Genomic DNA, 24,525 nt, shown 5'->3' with positions numbered 1-24,525 from the left:
GACCACTCGAATTTCACTCCCTTTTGGGTCAATTGAGTCATAGGAGCAGAGATTTGGGAAAAGTTCACGATGAATTTCCTATAGTAACCGGCCAGACCAAGAAAATTGTGAATATCTGCTACATTCTTAGGTGTCTCCCAGTCAACTACCAAGTGTACCTTATCGGGGTCAACTTCAATACCCTTTGCAGATACCAAATGACCTAGAAAAGCCACTTGTAACCAGAACTCGTACTTGCTGAACTTAGCATATAATTGCTTCTCTCTCAATCGCTGAAGCACAAATCGAAGATGGTTTGCATGCTCTTCTTCGCTCTTAGAGTAGACCAGGATTTCATCAATAAATACAATGATGTATTTATCAAACACATCATGAAACACCCTGTTCATCAACTCCATGAAAGCTGCCAGGGCATTGGTTAGCCCAAAAGACATAACCAAGAATTCATAATGATCATATTACGGTCTAAACGCGGTCTTGATAATGTCACTATCTCTGATCTTCAGCTGGTGATACCTTGAGCAGAGATCAATTTTAGAGAATACCCTAGCACCTTGTAACTAATCAAATAAATCATCGATCCTAGACAACGGGTACCGATTCTTGATTGTCAGCTTGTTAAGTTCACGGTAGTCAAATTAAATAGGTGCGTCCCACGGGGAAACACTTGGCCTAATAAAACCCTTCTTCAGTAGGTCATTAAGCTATCCTTGAAGTTCTTTCAATTTTGATGGGGCCATTCTGTATGGTGCCTTTGATACTGGAGCCGCTCCGGGCACCAGATCAATCATAAATTTCATTTCTCGATCTGGTGATAACCGTGTGTGGTCTTCCGGAAAGACATCAGGAAAATCTCTTACCACACTTATCTCTTCCATCGATGTAACCATAGCTTCAGTGTCCACTATCGAGGCTAAGTAACATTGGCAACCTTGTGCTAAGAGCTTCTGGACCTAGAGAGCTGATATGATTGGGTTCTTAGGCTTCTTACTTTTGTTGCCCTTAAACACAAACTCATTATCCTCTCCCATCCGGAAGAGTATCTTCCTCTCTGCACAAATCAGGCTAGCTCCGTGCGTAGATAACCAGTCCATTCCCAGAATTACGTCAAAATCTTTCATGTCTAGGATGATCAAACTGGCCTCAAGCCCATGGTCGCTTACTCGAACAGGGCAAGAGTGAAAGGATTAGTCAAGCTCAACCTTGCTTCTAGTTGGTGTACTAACCAACAACTTTTGCTCCAGTATGACTGGTTCAATAGGTAACTTCTCGGTAAAGGAGGGGGATACAAAGGAGTGTGACGCCCCCGAATCAAATAACACATAACCAAGTAAGGAGCACACATAAATCATGCCTGGCAAACACCGAATAGCCAAACATGGAGTAAACTAACTTAATTAATTTGACTAAGATGGTTGAGTGTAGTACCTGTGATGACACTAGGGTCAGATTGGGTTTCCTTATGAGTAACATAGTAGACTCGCCCCTGAGTCTTGCTCACTGCGGAAGGAGCAAGTAGGCAAACAATAGTCCTTACCAGGGGTGGTTTGGAAGTCATAACCAGCCATGAATCCTATTGCCGTGATTGTGGACAATCTTTGGCCATATGACCAGACTCCTTGCAGTTGTAACATATAAGAGTTTGTGCCCCATAATGAGAAGTAGGTACAGATTTAGGCACTTGAGCCAAATTAGGTCTACGGAATTGAATCGGGGCCGCATTGGTATAAGACCCTCTTCTCTGGAACTTGCTGGGTCCCCTAGAGTCATGAGATGGCATTGGCCTCTTACCTGCCTGGATAGCTCGATAATTCTATCTCTGCTGATCTTCTATCAGCATAGCAGCTTCAACCACCTCTGCATAGGTGGGGTACTTGTGCAACACCACTGCAGTACTCAGATTGGCTCTAAGTCCTCTTTCAAACCTTCTTGCCTTCACATCTTCAGTCTTCAAATGGATCGGAGCAAAATAGAAATACTCCTCAAAGAGTTGTTGGTATTTAAGGACTGATTTGGATCCTTGACTGAGGTTCATGAATTCAATTTCCTTCTTTTCCCGAAAGTTTCTTGGAAAGTAGTTCTTGAGAAAAGCTTCCTTAAATTGATTCTAAGTAGCATTAGGTTATTTAGCCCAGAAATGATCTTTTGAGGAACGCCACCATACATCAGCGTCACCTCGGAGTTGGAAATTAGCACATCGGATCTTCTCGAGATCATTATACGGCAGTACTTCAAAGATTCTCTTGAGATCCCAGAGCCAAGTAGCTGGGAACATTGAGTCATGGATCAGCTTGTAAAAAGTGGGAGGATGATGCTTTTGAAATCTCTCAGAGAGTTTGGAGGCATCTACCCATTCCGGTACCACATTTCTGATAGGTAAGGTAGTTGGAGGAGGGGGAGGTAGATCTTGGTTTACTTGCACTACAGGAACTTCATTAGCAGCCGAACCAAGAGGGGGAATGATGGGAGTGACATTAGCTGGAGGATTTGGGACTCCGTGCACCTGAGGTGTACTCTTGGTCCTTCCCTACCAGCATTTTGAAGCTGGGCAGTCACATCACGCATAAAAGCGTGCTGCTCATTTTGGGGATCCCGATGTTCTTTCCACATATCATGAAGAATATTTCCCAAGAGCGCTGCGATATCGGCATTAGTGTTTACCGAAGGAGGTACAGGCAAACCTTCCTCAGAAACATCACCGGTGTCATCCCTAGGAGGAGAACGATTCCGATTGCGAGTATTGACCATGTTTTAGCACCTGATTTCATTAGATGCCTCACATTTTAGCACAAGAAAGAGAGGAATAAGCACAATATAGAGAAAGAGCACATAATTTGCACAAGAAAATGTGTGTCCCAACACACAGAGGCAACAAGAATCCTAAGAAGGAGGCTGAGCCCAAAAACATGGGCCAATAGCCCTTTAGAACACGAATGGATCCACCAGCGGATCAACTCCTCTGAGTCCGATCGTGAGTCCGTTCAAAAATTTAAATCGGAAGGACTTACGGGCGGATGAGGAATGCGAGTCCGCTCTTCGTCCATTCTCAGGGTGCTCACAGGCCGAGAGGAATGGGGTCGAACGGATTAACGGTCAGATCCTTATATCGTGGTTCTGTTCGTTCATCCACCCAGTATAGAAGATAAAAGGTCAGAGTCTATAGGCTCAGCGGTTCCACGAGCGGATTCACAATTAGTGAGTTCGCTTGACAGATTTTAACAAAATAGAAACCGCTCCATTCAGTTTCATATTTTGGGAGAGTTGGTTAGGAGTAGGAGAACAGAGTAAGGGTGTCCAAGCTTCGTCCGCCCCACATTTCTTGCCCTCTAAATCGTGGATTTTAGTTCTTCTACTCCAAATCTTAATCTTCTAACCTCAAGGTATAAAAAATCCCTCAACCTTCTGGATTCCTTAGATTGTTTGAGTTCCTTTCTAGGGTTTCATTCAAGTTTTTCTCTCTTATTCTTCTACATTGTGTTGGATTGTTTGAGAATATGAGGAGACATCATTTTCTAGTTCTCTTTACTATAAATCTATTTGTGAACATGCCCAACCATGTACACCACCAGCGATTTGGGCCAGGGTTAGCCAAACTCTTACCAAAACTGAATTCTCCCATTTGTTTTGATGGTTTGGTTTTAAGACATGGGGTTTAACAACTATTCTCCCCACCTTACATAGGTTTATTGTAATAATAATTTAATCTTTCCTTTTGAGTGTTGCCATTGTCCCTTTGGAAATTGGGAAGATTTTCTATTTTATCTTTGGAAAGGAAATTATCTAATTTTTTGGATGCATTTGTATACATTGCTTTTAAATCCCTCTATTCCATTAACATTGGTGTGGTCTCTCACTCACATTTGTTCCTTGTTTGCTTATGTGTAATTTAATTAGGTGTGAAGGAATGGCTCCCAAAACAAGGAGTAATAGGGCTCCCACAGTTGCTGCAGCACCAACACCGATTCTGGCCCCGGTACCATTCAATGCCAACCAATTCGTGTCCGTAGAGGCTGAAGTCTTATATGCCCAAACACTGTGGGAACGACAAATCGAGACAGGAAGGGATGCCATTGTCGAAGAGCTAGCAGCCTTTAAGGTAGGGCCAAGGTTTGAGTATCTAGGGTGGTCCAACATGTTGGTTCTACCTCGACACTACTACTCTAAGCTAATCGGGCATTTCTATGCCAACATGACTGTAGAGCAAGAAAACATAGAAAAGCTCAGGATCAATTCCTTTGTGAAGGGGGTTCACATCACCTTTAATGAGGTAGAGTTGGGGGTTATCTTAGGGATTAGTTCTATGGGTGCTTGAGTGTATCACCTGCCTGCCAGAGATCCCTTGTTCTGTATATCTTTGGCGGAGTATGAACACCTGTACAAGACCATGACCAATGATAGGCATGATAATTAGGTGAATCCGACTAAGTTTGGCTATTCTCAAAGGATTTTGACTATGATAGTCAAATCAAACCTAGTGCCAGTGAAAGGACATAGCACTGAGCCTTCTCTCATGTCCGCCACCTTGGGGTATTGTCTTTACCGAGGACAGTAGTTAAGTCTCCCTTTTGTCATCATCAAGCACATGGAGCAAGTACAGTTCAAATCCAAGATTGAGAAAACCCTTCCTTACGGGAGGCTTCTATCCCGCATCTTCGAGTACTTTCAGGTCGATCTGAGTGATGAGCCACCATGCGAAAGTTTTAAAGAACCATTTGGGAAGAACTCCCTGGCTCACATGAAGATTGTAGTCACCACCAATAGCGATGGGGAGCCGGTGGTTCTAATAGATGGTAGAGGTGCAGGTACAAAGGCCAGTGAGGATGATGAGGAAGAGGGACCAATACAATATACTGCCGATGCCTCCAGTTCCGAAACCTCAGAGATGGGTGCAATTCTGAGTACCTTAATCAGATGAGCCTTAACATGACCTGGCTTAATTCAGACATGTTAGAGGGTTTTGCAGGTATCCATGGGCAATTCACTTCGTAAAACCATCGCTTGGAGAGGATGGAGAAGGACATCCACGACATCAATGCATACCTCTACTATGAAGGTGGTAATGACGAGGAGGACAATGATGGTGGAATGGGGGATTAGACCCCAAGTCTAATGAAGTTTCTGTTGGCTCTTTCTAATTTCAGCTCTTTTGTGTTTTGGAGGAATGTTTGAACAATATTTTATTTTGACTTGTCTTTTATTTCTCTCCCCCCCTTTTTTTTGGATCATGTATATATAGTTCTACCAGCTGGAATTTTGGAACTTTTTGTTTTGGGTCCTTTGTAATTTGCTTGCCTCCTCAGGAGGTTCAAGTAAGATCAGCTGGAGTGTAGGGAACTCAATTAACATATATATATATATATATATAACTCTTTAACTCTCATAATGTCCCTATTATTTGCTACGTTTCCATGTTGCTCCCTGACTAGTCCTCTTCCTATGTTCTGCACACATTCCAATTATGCTTGTTAAAAGCTTTTAATTAGACCCTATTGTGTAGAGTAAATCCAAAGCCTTTGGTGAACCATGGCATGTACTCTGATACCACGTTGTTACGCCCCTATCCCGAGCTTATGCCACAAGCATAGTCAAGAGGGTGATTGGGATGCACACGTCACCCCAATACCTACTAGGATCAATGACACAGTGTCCTAGCGCATGGTCATCACCCAAGGGCCCACCCAAAAATACATTAAGTAAAAAGGAATATAATTTCAATAATTGTCAGAGTCATAATGAGCGGAAGCATTAATTACATAAGTAGTTACAGTATGTTCAGCAATCTAAGTGATAATATAATAGTAGTACTGACGTCAGCTGACCATGACATAACTACTCAAAAACTATAATAAGTTATTATAGAAAGAGTCTATAATGGGTACAATACCCCAAAAGAATAAAAAGTTAGGGAAGTATCCCCGAAAGTGTCAGTGCCCATAAGCACAATCATCACAGGGGCAACCATCGCCGTGTTCTTCCGACACGTACTCAGGTTCCTCTGTCCCAATACCATCATACTCTGCCGACTGTACATCTAGACCGGCAAAGTAGCCATTACCTACATCAAAGTCTAAAAAGTTATGTACATAGGGGGTTAGCTCCACTGAGCCAGTGAGGGGATAGGGGAGTGCACATACATACAATCACACATAGTCCATGATGCATGAAATGTTAAATTAATATTTTCCACCTAGCAAGCAGTCTAAGTCATGGTTTATGCTACTGTGATAACTCGAGAGACGCTGAGGGTCACTTATCCTATCGCCCCAGAGAATCCTCAATTATCACAAGGGACCTATGCCGGTAGAAGCCATCATGACCACCCAGTGGCAGACCCCAATAGCCATCACTACCCCTAGCCTGGCCTCTCCCACCTCCGTAGACCATAAGTGCTCAGAGTATCCAACACCTAAACCCCTGTTGGCAAGGGTCGTAGCATAGGAAAATGTAAATCCTAACCACAGATATACTGCATGCATTTCTATCATCCCGAGAGATATTCCAGGTGCATCAACGTCCCATTCCATTTAGTACCTGGGTACCAACACAGCACTGCGCATACAGACCAGGATGGCAAGCAAGTAATTATCATATTTATAACAGTCAAGGGGCTCCGGTACCAGTGTAACTGGCACTATAACCCAATATCACAATATAAAACATAATACTTACATCTCATCAATTCATATCCACAAGTTTCATATGCAAGATGCAACATTGCAAGAATGAATGCAAGAACAGAAATCAATATATTAATTTAGATAATGCATTCCTATAATTATGTATATCAATCCCAAACATCACCCAAAGCCCACTCACCGATTATTTGATTGTTGTTTGGTGAAGTTTGATCTAGTGCACGCACTCCCGTATAGATTTTAAGGTCTAAAAATACGTGAAAGTAGTGTTAGGACCATATAAGTGGGTCCCACAAAAGGTCCCAATAAATAAATACAATTTGGGCCAAGACAGCAGGAATAGATGAAGGAACAGAGCTAGATTGGTGAATCCGGTCGTGGATCCGCCCAGGTCATGCCCTGAAAATATATAGGACAGACTCACGAGCGGATGCAGAACATGAGTCCGCTCGTAGATCCGTTCCAACCCTGAGACACGCCCGAGAGTAACTTAAGGATTCTGGGTTTCTGGCGGATTCACTTAGGTGGGTCCGCTCGTAACTCCGCCCAAGAGGAAGGCCATATTAGGCTGAACGGACTAACGAACAGATACATGATAGTTTGTCCGATCGTTCGTCCGCTGCCCTTCCTTTGAACAGCAGCGAAGAGCATCACCTCCAGCCCTTCGTTCATGGATCCATTAGGGTCTTGGGGTTGGGGAGGTGAGCTCAGACCTTCGTTGGAGGTCCAATACATGATGTCCTTCACAAAAATAAGGGGATTTGGGGGATTCAAATCCATTCCCAAGGTTCTTCCCAACCTAAGCTAGGTTTCCAATGATTGAACAGCATAAGGGTCAATCATAGCCATGAATGCATTAAGGTGAAAAGGATTTAAGTCTAAAGGAGCATTAACTAGGAATTCTTGAGCTCCTAAGAGAAACCCCAACATTGAAATCGATAAGGGATTCCCAAGGTTTCAAAAAGAGAAGAGAGAGAGGAAGGTGAAGATGCCTACCTCAAAGATGGATCAATTGGTGACCTCCACCTCCACAGCCTCTCAAAACCCCTTTCAAGTTTCCCTCCACCAATGCCTTCAATGCTCCAAGCCTCCAACGTATTGGGTAGGTAGAGAAATAATGATGCTTAAGGGTTAAGTATTGGTTTTAAGACTAATCCCCCTCTTAGGGTCTGTTTGGATTTAAGGCTTAATGAGTTAAAACTCATTAAAAGGCTTATTTAGCCAATGGGTCCACCCAATGGCAACCTATAGACCAAGGAAAGACAAGGATGAGGCCAACCTCATCCAAAAGACTAAACTAGAATGCTCGAGGTATGGGGTATGGGTCCCACACAAGGAAAACACACAAAACCCCAAGACAACACGGGCGGACTAACAGAGGGATGCAGTGCTGATGAGTCCGCTCGTGCGTCCGTTGCTACTGTAAGGGCAGAAACATAAGGGAAAAGGGTCGAGCTTTGGCCCACACTTCAAGGTTAACTAGAGTAAGGTTCAGTATCATTTACAAGATTAATATCTTACCCCTCGGTCGTCATGACGTGTCCTTCGTGATCCCAAATAACTTTTCGATCGCGATACTTAGTTCTTTGCCAAAGGAAGTATCTAATTGTGGGGACACGGGGTAAACCTTTCGGTACTCCTCACTTTGTGGACTCGTGCTGGGAGGATGATCGACGAAATCACCATCGATAAATCTTCTCCATTGCCGATTAAGGAATCTCTCTTCCACAGGCAGACCCGAGATATGGTCAACGATCTTGTGGCTAGGTTTGACCACAAGTGAAAATAACTCACCAGCATACACGGTAACAGAATCTACATGTCACACAAGAAAGAGAAATCATTATTAAATAATAAATCTGGGTGCGGGTGTAACACTTTTAGGTTCAAACTTTGCTCGATCAGGTATTTCATTTGGTGATCACTATGCTTTTGTAGCTTCCCATCTTTGGATCATTGATTCTGGAGCTACAGATCACATTGATTCCATTGTTATTCTCTAACTTCTGGGAAAGACAAAGTCAAAGTAGCTGATGGTTCTCTTTCTTCCATCTCTAAAAAAGGAATCATCAACTACACTTCCTCTCTTTCTTTGTCTTCTGTTTTGCATATTCCTAATTTTACTACTAACTTTCTTTCTATTAGTAGTATTACTCGTGACCTTAACTGCAAAGTAATCTTTTTTCCTTCACATTATGTTTTTCAGGATCTGGTCTCTGGGAAGACGATTGGATTGGGTAAAATGCATGGTGGCTTGTATCTACTTGATGATGGTCATCTCACTCCATCCCCGTTACCATCTCCACATCAGAACTCCTTAGTCTCTTCTAAAATTTACTAGTGGCACTCTTGATTAGGTCATCCTCCATTAGGGATTGTAGCATCTTTATTTCCTACTTTGGTCAAAAAATGGGATAAGATAGATTTTTTTTGTGAGGCTTGTGTTCTGACCAAACAGACATATTCAACTTATTCCATTTCAAATAAAAGGAGTTCTTCACTTTTTCAATTGGTACATTCTGATGTTTGAGGTCCTAGTCGTAAGACTTCCCTTTTCGATCATCATTGGTTTGTTTCTTTTATCGATTGTCATTTTAGACACACATGGGTTTATCTTATGCACATCAAAGTCAAATTTTTTTTTTTTTTGTTTTTAGCATTTTCATAAAATAGTTCAAACTCAGTTCCAGGCTACTCTCAAGGTTTTGAGAAGTGATAATGGCACCGAGTATCGGAAAACTCAATTTTAAAAGTATTTTACTGATCATAGAATTATTCATCAGACTAGTTGTGTTGATACCCCAGACCAAAATGGTGTGGCTGAAAGGAAGAACCAACACTTATTGAAAATGGCTAGGGTGTTGATGTTTTCACGCCATGTTCCCTCCCAATATTGGGGGGATGCTGTTCTCAGTGCAACCTATCTCATTAATTGGTTGCCTTCCTGTGTTCTTGACTCCCACAATCCGGTTGACATTTTACATAGGACTTCCACCTTTGTGGTTCCTCCCAAGGTGTTTGGTTGTGTGTGCTATGCCAGGGACACAAAATCTCCTGGCAAACTTAACCCTCGTGGGTTGCAATGCATCTTTTTGGGGTTACTCTCCCACCCAAAAGGGTTATAAGTGTTATCACCCCCCTTCTCGTCGTACTCTGGTCAGTATGGATGTTGTTTTTCATGAGAGTCTTCCTTATTATCAATCCCCATATCTTCAGGGGGAGAGTTCTAGTTATAGTGAAGATGTGTCTATGTTTCCTCCCCTTGAAGTTTCTCCTATAATTGCTGCCCCATCTCCTATAGCTACTGCACCATCTGCTTTGGCTGCTGCCCCCTCATCTAAAGGGGTTTCTTTACAGGGGAGCTTGTAGGAAATAATGGTGGTGATATTCCTAGTCAAGGGGAGTTGACTCCGGTCCAGAGAACATCAGTGACTTTCAGAAGAGGATTGCCAAATCTAATACCATCACCTACACAAGGAGATGTTCCAAAAAAGGGCAACAGTAATCCACTGTGGCACCAATCCCTATCCAATTGCCGGCTCGGGAACCAGCTCCTTCTCCTCCTGTTGAGACTTCTCCTTCTGACCTACCTATTGCTCATCGCAAAGGTACTAGGATTTGCATCCTACATCCAATTTCTCATTTTGTTTTTTATAGTTCTCTTTCTCCACCTTTTTGTACATTTGTGTCCTCTCTTTCTCTTGTTTCTAGTCCTAGAAATTGGTAGAAAGCTTATACAGATGGAAAGTGGAAGGTAGTTATGTTGGAAGAAATGAGTGCTTTAAAAAGGAATAATACTTGGGATCTTGTAGTCCTACCTCCAGGGAAAAAACTAGTGGGAGTAAGTGGGTATTTGTGGTCAAACAAAAGGTTAATGGGACTATGGATCATTATAAGGCATGTTTGGTTGTAAAGGGCTTCACTTAGACATATGGGATTGACTATTAGGAGACCTTTGCCCCTGTTGCAAAGTTGAATATAGTTCGGGTTTTGCTATCTTGTACAACCAATCTTGGATGCGATCTACAACAACTGGATGTAAAAAATGCCTTCTGAAATGGAGAGCTTGGTGAGGAGGTGTGCATAGATATTCCACCAGGGTTTTCTTCTGACAGTAATCAAGGTAAAGTTTACAAGTTGAAGCAAGCAATTTGTGGGCTAAAGCAGTCACCTCGAGCATGGTTTGGTCGGTTTCACAAGTCCATGATTTCTATGGGCTATAAGCAAAGTAATGCTGATCACACTCTCTTTATAAAGAAAGTTGGTAAAAAACTCACTATTCTTATAGTCTATGTGGATGACATTGTAGTTATTGGCAACGATGGTGATGGGATCAGCCGGTTAAAGAAGTTTCTTGGGCAAGAGTTGAGATTAAAGATCTAGGGAAGTTATGGCACTTTCTTGGGATTGAGGTTGCCAGATCTTCCAAAGGCACCTTTCTCTCCTAAAGGAAGTATGTCCTAGACTTATTGGCTAAAACTGGTTTATTAGGGTGTCACCCTTCGGATACTCCTATGGATGCTACTGTCCGTCTCAAAAAAAAGGAGGGTGAACCTGTTTATAATGGCTAGTACCAAAGACTAGTGGGGAAGTTGATTTATCACTCACACACACATCCAGATATTGCTATTGCTGTGAGTACTGTGAATCAGTTCATGCATGACCCCTATTCTTCTCATATGGAAGCTGTTCTTCGGATTCTTCACTACTTGAAGTTAGCTCCTGGAAAAGGCATTCTTTTGTCTCCTCATGGTCACCTACGAATAGAGGCATATACTGATGCTGATTGAGCTAGTTTTGTAGATCAAAAATCTATCTCTGGGTATTGTTCTTTTGTAGGAGGCAATCTTGTAACCTGGCATAGCAAGAAGCAGAATGTGGTGTCTCGTTCTAGTGCTGAAGCAGAGTTTCGTGCTATGGCACAGGGTATTTGTGAGTTACTTTGGCTGAAAGGCTTGCTACAAGACCTTGGTGTTCTTGTTCATCTTCCTATGATGTACTGCGACAACAAAGCTACAATCAGCATTGCATACAACTCGGTACAACATGATCGCACCAAGCATGTTGCAGGGGACATACATTTCATTAAGGAGAAGTTGGAAGAGGGGTTGATTTGTATTCCCTTTGCGAAGTTTACTGATCAGGTTGCTGATATTTTCACCAAGGGATTATCTAGGAAGTTGTTCCATCCTAATCTAGTCAATTTGGGCATGAGTGACATATTTGGTCTAACTTGAGGGGGAGTGTTAGAATCATAAGGGTATTCTGGACACTTTCTTGTTTCTATTATGTGGGTTTTAGTACCACATTGCTTATTTGTGATTATGTCCTCTATTTTCAATGATATAAATAAAGAGCTTGGGGTGATCATTAATCAGCCAAACCTTACTCTAATTCTAAATCTGTTAACACTGAACAATAGAAATGGGAAGATCATCATCCAACTCAGACACAGTAAAAGGCAAATCATCATAAGGGGTGGATTCAAAGAAGGAAACGTCAGCAATAACAAAATATTTTTGTAACTCAAAAGAATAACAACGATAACCCTTTTGGGTGTGAGAATAACCAACAAACATACACTTGAGAGCTTTAGGATCCAACTTAGAAACACCAGGACGATGATCACGAATAAAACAAACACTACCAAACACCCGTGGTGATAAAACAAATAATGGCATAGAAGGAAACAAAAAAGAAAAGAGAATACCACCACGTAAAACAGAGGAAGGCATGCGATTAATGTGGTAACATGAGGTTAAAACAACATCTGCCCAAAATTATTTAGTCACTTTCATCTAAAATAAAAGCGAGCGAGTAACTTCCATTAAATTCCTATTCTTCCTTTGGTTACACCATTTTGTTATGGGGTGTAAGCACAAGAGGATTGATGAATAATACCACCTTGAACCAGAAATTCAGCAAAAGGGGCAAAAAAAATACTCCTTAACATTATCACTATGAAGAATACACAAAGGAGTATGAAATTATTATTTACCTCATTCATAAAAGCACAAAAAAATGAAAAATAACTCAGAATGATTTTTCATTAAATAAAGCCAGGTAACCCTGGAATAGTCATCAACAAAGGTTACAAAGTAACGAAATCCCAATGTAGAAATGACAGGACATGGACCCCATACATCTAAATGAACTAAAGAAAAAGGTTGGTTAGACAGTTTATTGACTCTAGGAAGATAACTCACATAGTGATCGAAAGTGAAAAAGACAATAAATTTGGTTGGGTGGCGCCACACCGGTACTCACCATAGATGTAGTATCCTCAAATATATATAGCCCCCCGACTCGCGACCTCTACCAATCATCTTCTTCGTCATAAGATTCTGAAATACACAAGAGTCAGAAAAAAAGGTAACAGAATAGTTATAAGTTTTGGTGAGTCGATCAATAGATAAAAGATTGAAAGGGAAATTACGCAAATAGAGAACTGAAGACAAAGACAAAGAAGGTGTAACATGAACAGTGCCTGTACCAGTCACTTTAGTTAAGGAACCATCAGTTAAAGTAACACTAGATGAAGAGTTTTGGAAGGAGGAAAGTATAACTGAATGAAGACTTTTGGAAGGAGGAAAGTATAACTGAATGAAGACTTTTGGAAGGAGGAAAGTATAACTGAAACACCAGTTATATGATCTAAAGCCCCTGAATCAATGATCCAGGGATGAGGTGTAGCAGTCGAAATACATGCAGTGACATTACTTGTCTGAACAAAGGTGGCGGTTGAAGACTGGGTTGACTGAGAAATCTGGAACTGGGTAAAACGAGCATACTCCTCATTAGATATCTTCACAGTCTTACACTTAGGCTGTAGAGATGTAGAAATAGCAAGCTCAGTAGTAGTAGCAGAATTGGCAAACTATTGCTGAGATGGTTTACCATGAAGGTTCCAACAAAAACATTGGATATGCCTTGGGCGACCATAATGGTGACAAGTCTTCAACAAATTTGAACCCTTAGAAGCACCCTGAGTACCCAAAGTAGGTGGTTTCCCAAAACCAACCCCACATCCACAACCACCACCACCATTACCAGCTCCACTATTGGGCCCATGGTTAGATGGAAAAGAAGCCAAAGCTGATGCATCAACATTAGTAGAATTCTCACGAGAAACACCCAAAACTCTGGAAAAACTTTTGGATAATATGGCTACCTTGCCACCACCAAGAATTTGGGAACAAACTAGATCAAACTCCTTCCCAAGTCCTCCCAAAACCCCCATAACATCAAGCTGCTCCCACTAACTTTGCATTTCTCCCACATCAAAAGTAATAGGAAGAAGTGAATTAAGCTCCTCATACATCCTTCTAAAATTAGCAAAGTATTAAGTCAAAGGACGACCCTTTTGATCACCCTATAGAACTCCTAGGACAAGTAATGCGGGAAAGATTGTTTTGTCCATAGTATAAAACATTAAGATACTCCCATAACTCCTTAATAGTATCAATGTGTGTACCAAATCGACAATCTGATGTTCCATAGAATTCAACATCTGTCCTAAGATTCTAGCATCAACAGTATCCCATAAGGGGTCATCATCTGGTTTATTCTTACATAAGTTATGCCAAGCCTTTAGTGAAGCTCCTTCGCCTCCTCCCTTTGGGGGCATGTAGCCATCCCCTAGAACCTCCCGCTCCCCTCCCCCCTCTCCACTCCACCTCCACCCCCATCGCCACATCCTTCTAGTTCCACTCCAACGTTACCTGTTGCTTCCTCTGACTGGAGTTTGCTATTCAGGTTGGCTCCAAAATCTTATGATGGCATTCCTCTGCATTTTATTGCCCCTTCCATTATGGGTTCTGCAAAAGTTGCTTGCTGCCCTTCAGGTTTTCTAGAAGATGAAGCAAGGCTTTGGGAGCATTGCTTGGTTAGAAGCTTCCTTGGCTCTCGACCTCCATTCCATACGGTGAAGACCTCTCTCTCCAAACAATGGCGTACTCAGGGGAATCTTGAGATTTCACTACTGGCAAATGGATTCTTTATATTTAAGTTCTCTGATTATAAAGACAAGTCTCGAGTTCTAAAAGGTGGTCCTTGGCTTGTGGGAAAGAAGCCATTATTCCTCCGACAATGGCATCATCAACTTCAACTCTGGCGACTTGATGTCTCTTCGCTCCCTCTCTGGGTTTCTCTGCCAAGTCTTCCCCTTCACTACTGGTGTTCTGAAGGTCTCAACATTGTGGGATCAGTCCTGGGTACTCCACTTTTTTTTGATCTCCGCACCTCCAAGAAAGATCATTTGGCCTATGCTAGAATATATATCGAGGTCTCTACCGCTGATCCTCTTCCTTCGTTCATCATGATCCATGAAGGCGACGATTACTCTTTCTAGCAAGAGGTTCACTTTGACTAGAAACCTCCCCACTGCCTGGTTTGCAAATCGTTTGGCCATGATTTGAAGCTTTACGTCTCTAAAGCTGTAAGCCCTACCTCTGATGGATTCTGAGAGACTCTGCCTTCTCCTTCTCAAGCTCCTCTCTGAGGTCTTCTCCCTTTTGCGTGGTAGGACTCGAACCAGATCCAAACACTAGAATCTTCATCGAAAAAAACATGCTGCCCTCACTACTGCTTGGGGTCCTTACCCAATGTTAACAATAGGTTCTCTCTCCTATCCTCTGACGATCAGAAGCTGATGCCTGCCTCAAGGTGCTCTAGTTCCATATCTCTGATCGTAGTTGATCTCGCATGTCATCGATCCCCCGTACCAGCTTCTCTGGTGTTAGTCCTCCTGCTCCCAGGTCTAATTCTCCTTTATTGTCGGCCTCTTTTGATGCTTTACCCTCTAAATCGTTTGGCCATGATTCAAAGCTTTACATCTCTAAAGCTGCAAGCCCTACCTCTGATGGGTTCTGAGAGACTCTGCCTTCCCCTTCTCGAGCTCCTCTCTGAGGTCTTCTCCCCTATGCATGGTAGGACTCGAACTAGGTCCAAACACCAGAATCTTCATCGGGAAAAACCTGTTGCTGCACCTACTGCTTCGGGGTCCTTACCCAATGGTAACAATAGGTTCTCTCTCCTATCCTCTGACAATGTGACGGACGCTAATGCCTGCCCCAAGCTGCTCCAGTTCCAGATCTCTGATCGTAGTCGATCTCGTATGTCATCGATCCCCCGCACCAGCTTCTCTGGTGTTAGCCCTCCTGCTCCCAAGTCTGATTCTCCTTTGTTGTCGACCACTCTTGATGCTTTACCCTCTGCGGGACCCTATTCCTCATTGAATGCTCCCTCGTCGGTCAAAATTTTGAAAAGTATGATGCCTTCTCCCCCTTTTGAGATTATTACTTTATCTCTCTCCTCCAGCTGTCCCTCTGGCCCCCACCTCATCTGTTAAACCTTCCCTTCTTGGCCCTGGTCCCCTTTTAACCCATGTGGGTTCTTGGGTCTCTTCCCCTTAAAAATTTCCTACCCATCAAACCACCTCTAACCCAAATTTGAAATAGCCGGTTCAACCCACCTCCCCTACTGGTCATGACATCCCTCTCCTCCCTTTGGCAAATCCCTCCCTTGTTGGCTCCTACCAACGCCGGTACCACAACTCCTCTTAGCCCAGGTCGGTTCTTTCTTGGCTCTATTAGCCTTCGTTGCCTTTAGCCCCATTGTCCAAATGAACCAAGGCATTTTTTGGAACACTAGGGGCCTAAATAACCCCTCAAAGCATGCTGCTATTTGATCCAAGATCAAGCTTGATCATGCAAGCTTTTGCTGCCTTCTTGAAACTCATGTAAAGGAACCCAACTCTTCTAGAATCTCAACCTCCATTACTCCAGGCTGGTCTCTTCTCTCCAATTACCAACACCATTCAAATGGCAGTATTTGGTTTTTATGGGACCCTTGTAAATACAATCTCTCTCTCATCTCCTCTTCCTCTCAATTCTTGCATCTTAACTTCCTTGATATCATTAGCCATTCAAGTTTCCTCCTCACTGTTGTCTATGCCTCAAACTGCCCCTCTCATAGGTTGTCTCTTTGGACTGATTTACGTTCCATTGTAAATCAGATTGGAAATGCTCCTTGGGGCCTTGGTGGAGATTTTAATGTTATAATGAAGAATGGCTTTCAGCCCTTCCTTCATCTCTTGCCACCTCCGATATGTCTAGCATCTCTGACCACAGCCCTATCACCCTTACCATCCAACCTTCAATCTCCTTTGGCCCGAATCCTTTCAAGTTTTTCAACATGTGGGAATCTCACCCAACTTTTTTGCCTACTATCTAGAATGCATGGGATAAGCCTATAAATGCTTTCTCCTCCCCCCCTTATTGCTTTTTCCAGGAAGCTTAGAAATGTAAAGGATGCTCTCAAATGTTGGAATTCAACCTCCTTTGGTAACATTGGTCAGTAGGTTTTGTTATGTAAAGACAAGCTCTCCTCTATCCAGCTGCAGCTCCAATCTGATATCCTAAATGTTGCCATGGCTGAAGAAGAAAAGGAAGTCTCCACTGAGATTTCCTCGCTTCTCTCTCAAGAGGAATGCTTTCTCAAGCAAAAGTCTAGGATTAAATGGCTGGAATTAGGGGACTCAAATTCAGCTTATTTTCACCGACCTTTGAAAGTAAGGATATATGCAAGCTCTATTCTCATGCCAAGGGCTCCTGATGGTTCTCCTATTACTAGAGTCAAATATATAAAAGACACGGCTGTGAAGCACTTCAAGAAAATTTTCAATGGTTCTTTGGATGATCCTGGGCCTTTCCCAAACAACCTGCTCAACAAATTCATCCCAAATGACCTGCTCCCCTCTCTTAGAGCTATTCCTGATGAAGCTGAAATTGAGACTGCTATTCGATCTCTCTAATGAGTCATAGAATCACCCTCCACTTAGAAAGCACCACGTGGAGAAACCGGGGCAGAACCCAAGGGCTGAGCCGAGCCAAAATGGTACGGCACTAGACCAGACACCGAAGGGAAAGACCGATCACCTTGAGTACCAACATGGCCGAACGTCGTGGCCGAGCACTAGCTTCACTGAGCGCTGAGCCGAGCCTACTCTGGTCGGCTATACAGCTAATCATCACTGAGGGTAAATGCTAGGCCGAGTTTGTCGAGTTGAGCACTACACATTTGAGGTCACTCACTCTTTGCTTGTGCCAAGCATGGAGCTGAGCACCAAGGGCATGGCCACCCGAGGCTGAGGCCCCTCCAAAAGTAGTAACAATGACTTGCCGGGATCATAGGGCCACGTCAGCACATCCCGAGACTCACGGGATACGAATCGGGCCGCAATCCTGGGACAAAATCGAATCACACTTGCATAAGGACTCTTACCTAACTAGGAGCCGGACTCCAAAAATCCCTCTCCACTCCGCACCGCGTGGAAGAGCCCAATCGGTAGCGGACCCTTACCATACCAGGACTCATCCAGCCGCCTCATCCTGTAGATACACAGGTATAGGGCTCAAATGCTTATCTCTCTTTTCACTAAGCTGTTACGCTATTGCACAGAAGACCTAACTTAAGCATCAAAGAGTCCTTGGCCGGAGCCACACTGGCTCTCTAGTGCTCACTCAATTTTTGCAGGCTCAGGTGTGGGTGGACCAGGCGACAGAAGTTTTCACACACAATAGATTTGGTGTTGTCTATGGGAACGACGTTAGCTAGACATCGTCGTTTCTACTAATCAAGAGAACAAAGATAATGGTCGTGCAAACAAGATCGGGACAATATGGCTCTGCCTCCCACGGAGATGAGCCACAACTTGACAAACAAGCGAGGCACTCTCCCCCGCCCCCTGAAACATCGCGATAAGGTGCGGCTAGAAGACCCCCATAAGGAGGAGGAACTCAGCACAGTGCGGGCGTCACTGCCAACCCAACTCCCCCGGTAGATGGTGGAAACGGGGGGAGTGTGTTGGACACGGCAGCAGAAGGGCAGCCCGAGCCGAGCCTAACCGACAAGGGCTGAAGTTACTGCCGCCTCCCCCCGTACCGAAGAATTTGGATCCTAAAGCCTCGGTGAATATTCGGCAAGTCATGGACCTTCAGCTGCAACTGTTGTTCACCAACGAGATGCTACGTACTTTTATGGGTCAGATGGCCCAGGCGGGGTTATTGGGTCAGCCCCCAGTTGGCCCCCTTTGACCCCAGCACTCGTCGAAGGAAACCTGTATCAGAACGTTGGCTGTCACAGAGCCGAGCCGAGCCGAGCAGCGTCATCTCATCTGCCAGGTCAGAAAACTCCACCCCCGCGTGCCCACAGGAGTGCTCGGCAGGACGAGTTGGAACATCGTCTGAGCCCGAGGGTGGGGGGAGAGATCAAACCGGTAGCTTTGGTCTCTAGAAGATCGGTATTTTTTGGTCGCCTCAAGGAGGACAGCCAGCCGAGGGGATGCCGAGAACAACGGGGGGAGCCCAACGGGAGATGTATTACTGAAGAAGGAGAAAGATCTCACCATAGGCCTCGGTGCCAAAGCCAACCTTGTTGAGAAGAACAACAGAGGAGCCCCCGCGGGTCCAATTTCCAAGGGGAGAGAGGAACAAGAGGGAGTGAGTTTGTCCGAGTCAAACAGAACGGCTGACCTAGGCGGGACGAGTCCACGAGCTGATCTCGAGCAGAGGGGCAGAATGGCCGACCCCAACTAGATGAACAAGAAAATTGACACCAAGCTGAGGGTTCGAACGACCGAGCACTTGAAACTGAGGTAGAAAGGAGGCTATGAGAGTTGGCTGAGCAAGTTGAGGGATTGAAGAAATAGGCAACCCTGGACGCCTACTTGCTGGTAGGACAACACCCTTATCCTCCCGAGATTATGACCGCACCAGTCCTGGCTGAGTTCAAACCGCCCCCTTCGACCGGTATGACGGGACCACCAACCCGAAGGATCACATTAACTGCTTCAACGCGATGATGACCATGTACGGGGAACAGAAATTGTCTCCTGCCGAGCCTTCCCTTCTTCTCGTAAGGGCGCAACGACCTCGTGTTTCTCATGGTTGCCGCTGAACTCCATCACAAGCTTCACTCAGCTTTGTCGTGCCTTCGTCACACATTTTCAGAGTAGCATGAAGCATAAGAAGACGATGGTCAATCTCCTCAACGTGAAACAAAGGCCTGATGAGTCGATTTGAGCATTCGTCTCCCGCTTCAACAAGGAATCCTTAGATATCAAGGATCTGGATGAGGCCACTGCCCATACGGCAATGAGCAACGGACTTATAGACATGGACCTCATCAAGGACTTGGCCCGAAAACCAACTAAGAACATGGTTGAACTCTTAGAGAGGTGCAACGAGTTCGCAAAGATGGTGGAGGTGCTCCAAGCACGGAAGGCGAGTGAAGTCAAGGCAAAGAAGAAAAGGTGTCACGCCCCTATCCCGATGTAAGATATTTTGCCACCTAGGGGTATGACTGGGACAATCACACATCATTCCAACACCTACCAGGATCACAGATACAATGTCCCGAGTCACAATTCACCCTGTCATCACATATTGATAACAGAAATGAACGTACAAAGGAAATAAACCGCTTCAGATATAGAGTTAGTGGAAGAAAAATTAAATTAAATCATGTGAAATTATAGAGCATCGGTTCTCTAATGATATCACATATTACAATTCTAACATAAGTAACATTCATTACTCTCCCTATAAATAAACATACAGTTTATACATAAATGTGGAATGAAGATAGAAAATTAAATAATAAACAATTACCACAAGGGCACCAATCTTGGGTGTACATCTACATCCAAGTCACAGCCACCGGCTCCACTTGATTCGCATCCAATGGTACTCATCTAAGTAGTACTTCTTGTATAATCAACTGAAAAGGGGTTGCGCAATGGGGTTAGCTACACTAGCAAGTGAGGGAGCAAAAGGGAATGCACATACACCATACAATCAATATCAGTCAAAATGATGCATGCTAATGTTAGATTCATTTTCCACCTAACACACAATTTCTATCTGTCAAGTATATGCTATAGTAATGACTCGAGAAACACTGAGGGTCACTTATCCTATCGCCCCAGTGAGTCCTCAATTATCATGAAGGGACCTGCGCCTATAGAAGCCATGATGACCACCCAGTGGCAAACCCTGATAGCCATCACTACCCCTACCCTGGCCTCTCCCACCTCCACAGACCGCAGGTGCTCAGGCTATCCAACACATAAACCCCTGTTGGCAAGGGTCGTAGCATAAGGGAGCAAGCATCCTAGCCACAGATATACTATATGCAGGTCCTATCGTCCCGAGAAGTATTCTGGGTGCATCAACGTCCCATTCCATCTAGTACCCGGGTACCAGCACGGCACGGCACATACAGATCAGGATGACATACAACAATTTTTCATAATTTAAATAAATTGGGGTTCCGATACCGGCATACCCGGCATCGTAGCCCGATACAATGGTGAGTATGCTATCACATTCATATCATATCACAATTGGATAATAATGCACACAATGCTTATAAATATATACTAGCATGCTTAAGATATCATAGTAATATATATTCAAACCCAACAAAACACCTAGAACCCACTCACTTAACACGGACGCCTCCGTGTGTGGTTGACATGAATCTCATATGGGCTTCTCACTCTCCATCGAGTTGGGTAGCCTAGGAATACAAAAATAATCATTAAAGCATGCATAGAAGGGTCCCACACTAGGCCCATAAGGTTAAAATCAGATTTCAACCAGGACAGCACGAGCGGACTCACGGGCGGTCTAAGCAGAGGTGAGTCCATCCCTGACTCCATTCAAGCCAAACGATGAAAATAGAGCGAGCGGACCCACGAGCGAAACTTCTTACTTGAGTCCGGTGGTGCATCCGTTTGACACCTGAGGCAATCATAAAAAGGAGTGGATCCACGGGCAGATGTACTTTCTGGGTCCACCCCTGAATCCGTTCAATCCCTGAGACAGGACCCGAGAGCAACAGGCTTCGGGCGGAGGCAAACAGAGTGAATCCGTGCCTTCGTCCGCTAAGGCCAACACACTGGGTTTATACTGGGCGGATTGATGGGCAGTACCACAATAGATGGATCCGATCGTTCATCCGTCGATAGTCTCTTCCGAGATTGCAGAGGGCTTCAGCTCCAACTTAGAGCTTGGAGCTCCTTAGCACCTCAGGAATAAGGGGGAGGTGTCTAAGCTTTCCTAGGGTCACTAGGTCCTAGGTTCACCTCAAGGATCCAAGACCCTACAAGGTTTGGGTCTCACATTGGTCTAAAGGGTTGAGATTCAAGGTTCAAACCATGGATTCATTGGCCATGGCTGCAATTGCAGCACTTAGAGGCCTAGGTCAACATCCATTAGAGCTCCCAACTAGGGTCGAGCTTCACCTTGAGTCCCAAATGGAACCCTAGGTTAGCCCTAGCTCAAGAAACCAACAAAAACAAAGAGAAATGGGGAAGAGCTAGGTTTAGGGAGCTTACCTTGGTGAGCTTCCTTCTTCCAGCTACTCTCTCCATCTCTTCTCCTCCTCTTTCTCTTCTCCCTTGGGTCCGGCCAGCTTGGGAGGAGGTGTGGAGCTGCCAACCACTTTGGCATGGCTTCCATCTTCTTCTCTTCCCCTCCTATTCCTCTCCTACTTCTACTTCTCCTTCTTCTCTTGTCTCTTCTCCTCCACGGTTTATGGGGGAGGGGGAGAGATAGGTGAAAGAGAGGGGTTTAGGTTATCCTTTAAAGGGTTATATGGGCCTTAGGGTGTGTTTCGTTTAGGTACCCCGAATCACTTAGTGGCCCTGGATCTTTAAATGGATTTTGGTTTAGGTCTTAGGGCTTGTTTGGCTTTAGTCCTAACCATTAGGTCCATTAGGTCATGTTTGGGATGCACCCTAGGTCCATAGGACTTAATTGTCCACTAGGATCTATTTGGTTTAGACTAGGGTGTATAAAACCCATTATTCACCCAAGTTAGGCCTTATGGGCCCACCTTCATGACCCACTCAACCAATCAATGGTGAGGGCAGGGGTCCATATGGTCCAAATGTTCAATTAGGGTGTCTAGGACACGGGGTGTGGGTCCCACAGGAAAATAATCCAAAAAGGCTGATGATCGCACGAACGGATCCTCGAGCGAAACCAGTAAGAGTGAGTCCGTTCGTGACTCTAGTGCTGCTGTCATGGCCCAAACTTCAAGGAAAGTTACGGGGCTTTGGCCCACACTTGCAGGGCTTCAAGGGGATTCTTTCTATGGTATTTCCAGTTCAAGGTCATCAGTGTTGACCATAACCATAGGGCATTACCCTTTGGGTAAGGTCTGGATTGCCCCTGGGTATAAGGGTATATTTGGGGTGTGGGTGTAACATCCCCTCAACCTTATTAAAAATTTCATCCTCGAAATTTGAGGCAACCCGGGTCTCAAGGTATAAGGGCTTGTTGTGTAATAACATGTTTAATTGCCCACTTCATGGACTAAGTCAGAGTCGGGTCAAAGTGAGGCAGTGCCTGTATGACACAATAGGTCAGGTTATCCAATTCTCTTTCTCCCTAGGGTCTCATCACCGCAAGGTGTGGTCCATAGTAACCCTAAGCTTCATTGGGTTAAGAGTCGATAGTCTCCACATTCCAGAGGCAACTCCACTGTCTTCTACACTAAACTGTGTGATGAAGAACAGGAAGTTTCCTAGAACATCTAGATCAAGTGATACCACTCAGGTCTTTACTATTCTGGTCATTCTTGGGTTGCAGGGCTTAACCTGCCTAATTCCCAGCATAGGGTTTACATCCTGAATGCTTTCACTTTAGGTTATATCATTACCTATCCCAACTTCAGGATGATTTGGAATATTGATGGGACCTCCATATGTGTCACTCCCAGCACGGAGGGAACGCATTGGCAATCCATTACTCCCTTTATGTCTGTTGTTGGAAAAGATCTTGTTACCCCCTTCAGTTTCAGCTTTCACAATCTTTAACCCTATCGCCTAGTTATCCCACAAGAAAAAGTCCATACTAGTCCTCTCTCGAGAACCACACAATCCATTCATGGTCTGAGTCTGAATCACTTCCTTAAACAGGTTACATTACTAACCTACCCGGTCATTATTAAACTTACCCCCTACTAACCTTAAGGTCTGGTTGACCAGGGTCAGGGCTCAACTGGCTATCACGGTAAGGTCTATCCAAAGTCACACTTGTGGCTCAGGAGAACTAATCTACCTTACATAAGGATAAAAAGATACATTATTATGTTTATTATCGCACCAATCATAGATATAAGTTTAATAATTACAATCATATTCCTATGGACATATCTATAACCTAGGTCGATCCATAGGGACTAGGGTAGCACTAGTTATGGTATATGATGAGCACATTTATGTGTGAAATCTTAAGGCATAAAGCATACATTTTACCACATTGGACAGAGTTACTTCGGTGCTTTCTTGTGCTTTTCAGGTTTTAGGTGAATTCTTGTGAAAATGGAGCAAAAGATGCTAAGAATAGCCGAAAGCGCACAGGAGTCGAGAAAATCAAGTTTGGATTGAGCACTGAAAGAATCAAGCCAATCAGTCAAATTTGAACGTGAGTACAGTGGGCCCCTTAGCATAATTTTGAGGTGTTAATAGTATGGATGCGTAGCCCGTTGAGTAAGCTTCGTAACTGTTCAAACGGCACTTGATTCCGAGTTGAAACGAAGAAGTTACGGCCGTTTCCGTGGATAGGGGTTTATTTGTAATTATTGATAGTTGGCTGGAGACAAAGTAAAGCGAAAGTTCGGATTCCAGGGGCCTTAGCACAATTATCAAATGTTATCTTTTTGTCAGCCGAAAGATTCCATTTGGCAGGCTCTGGAGCAGTCCAACTTTAACTTGAGATATCTTGGGTTCCTGAATTCCAAATTTGACGAAATTTGGGTCTATTTTGGGTGATTTTTCACAAGGAATGCAATAGTGAGGCCCATATAAGCACCCCATGCT

The sequence above is a fragment of the Telopea speciosissima genome, chromosome 6, assembly GCF_018873765.1.
Source record: "Telopea speciosissima isolate NSW1024214 ecotype Mountain lineage chromosome 6, Tspe_v1, whole genome shotgun sequence".
Taxonomy (NCBI): Eukaryota; Viridiplantae; Streptophyta; class Magnoliopsida; order Proteales; family Proteaceae; genus Telopea; species Telopea speciosissima.
Note: the sequence above shows the minus strand (reverse complement) of the source record.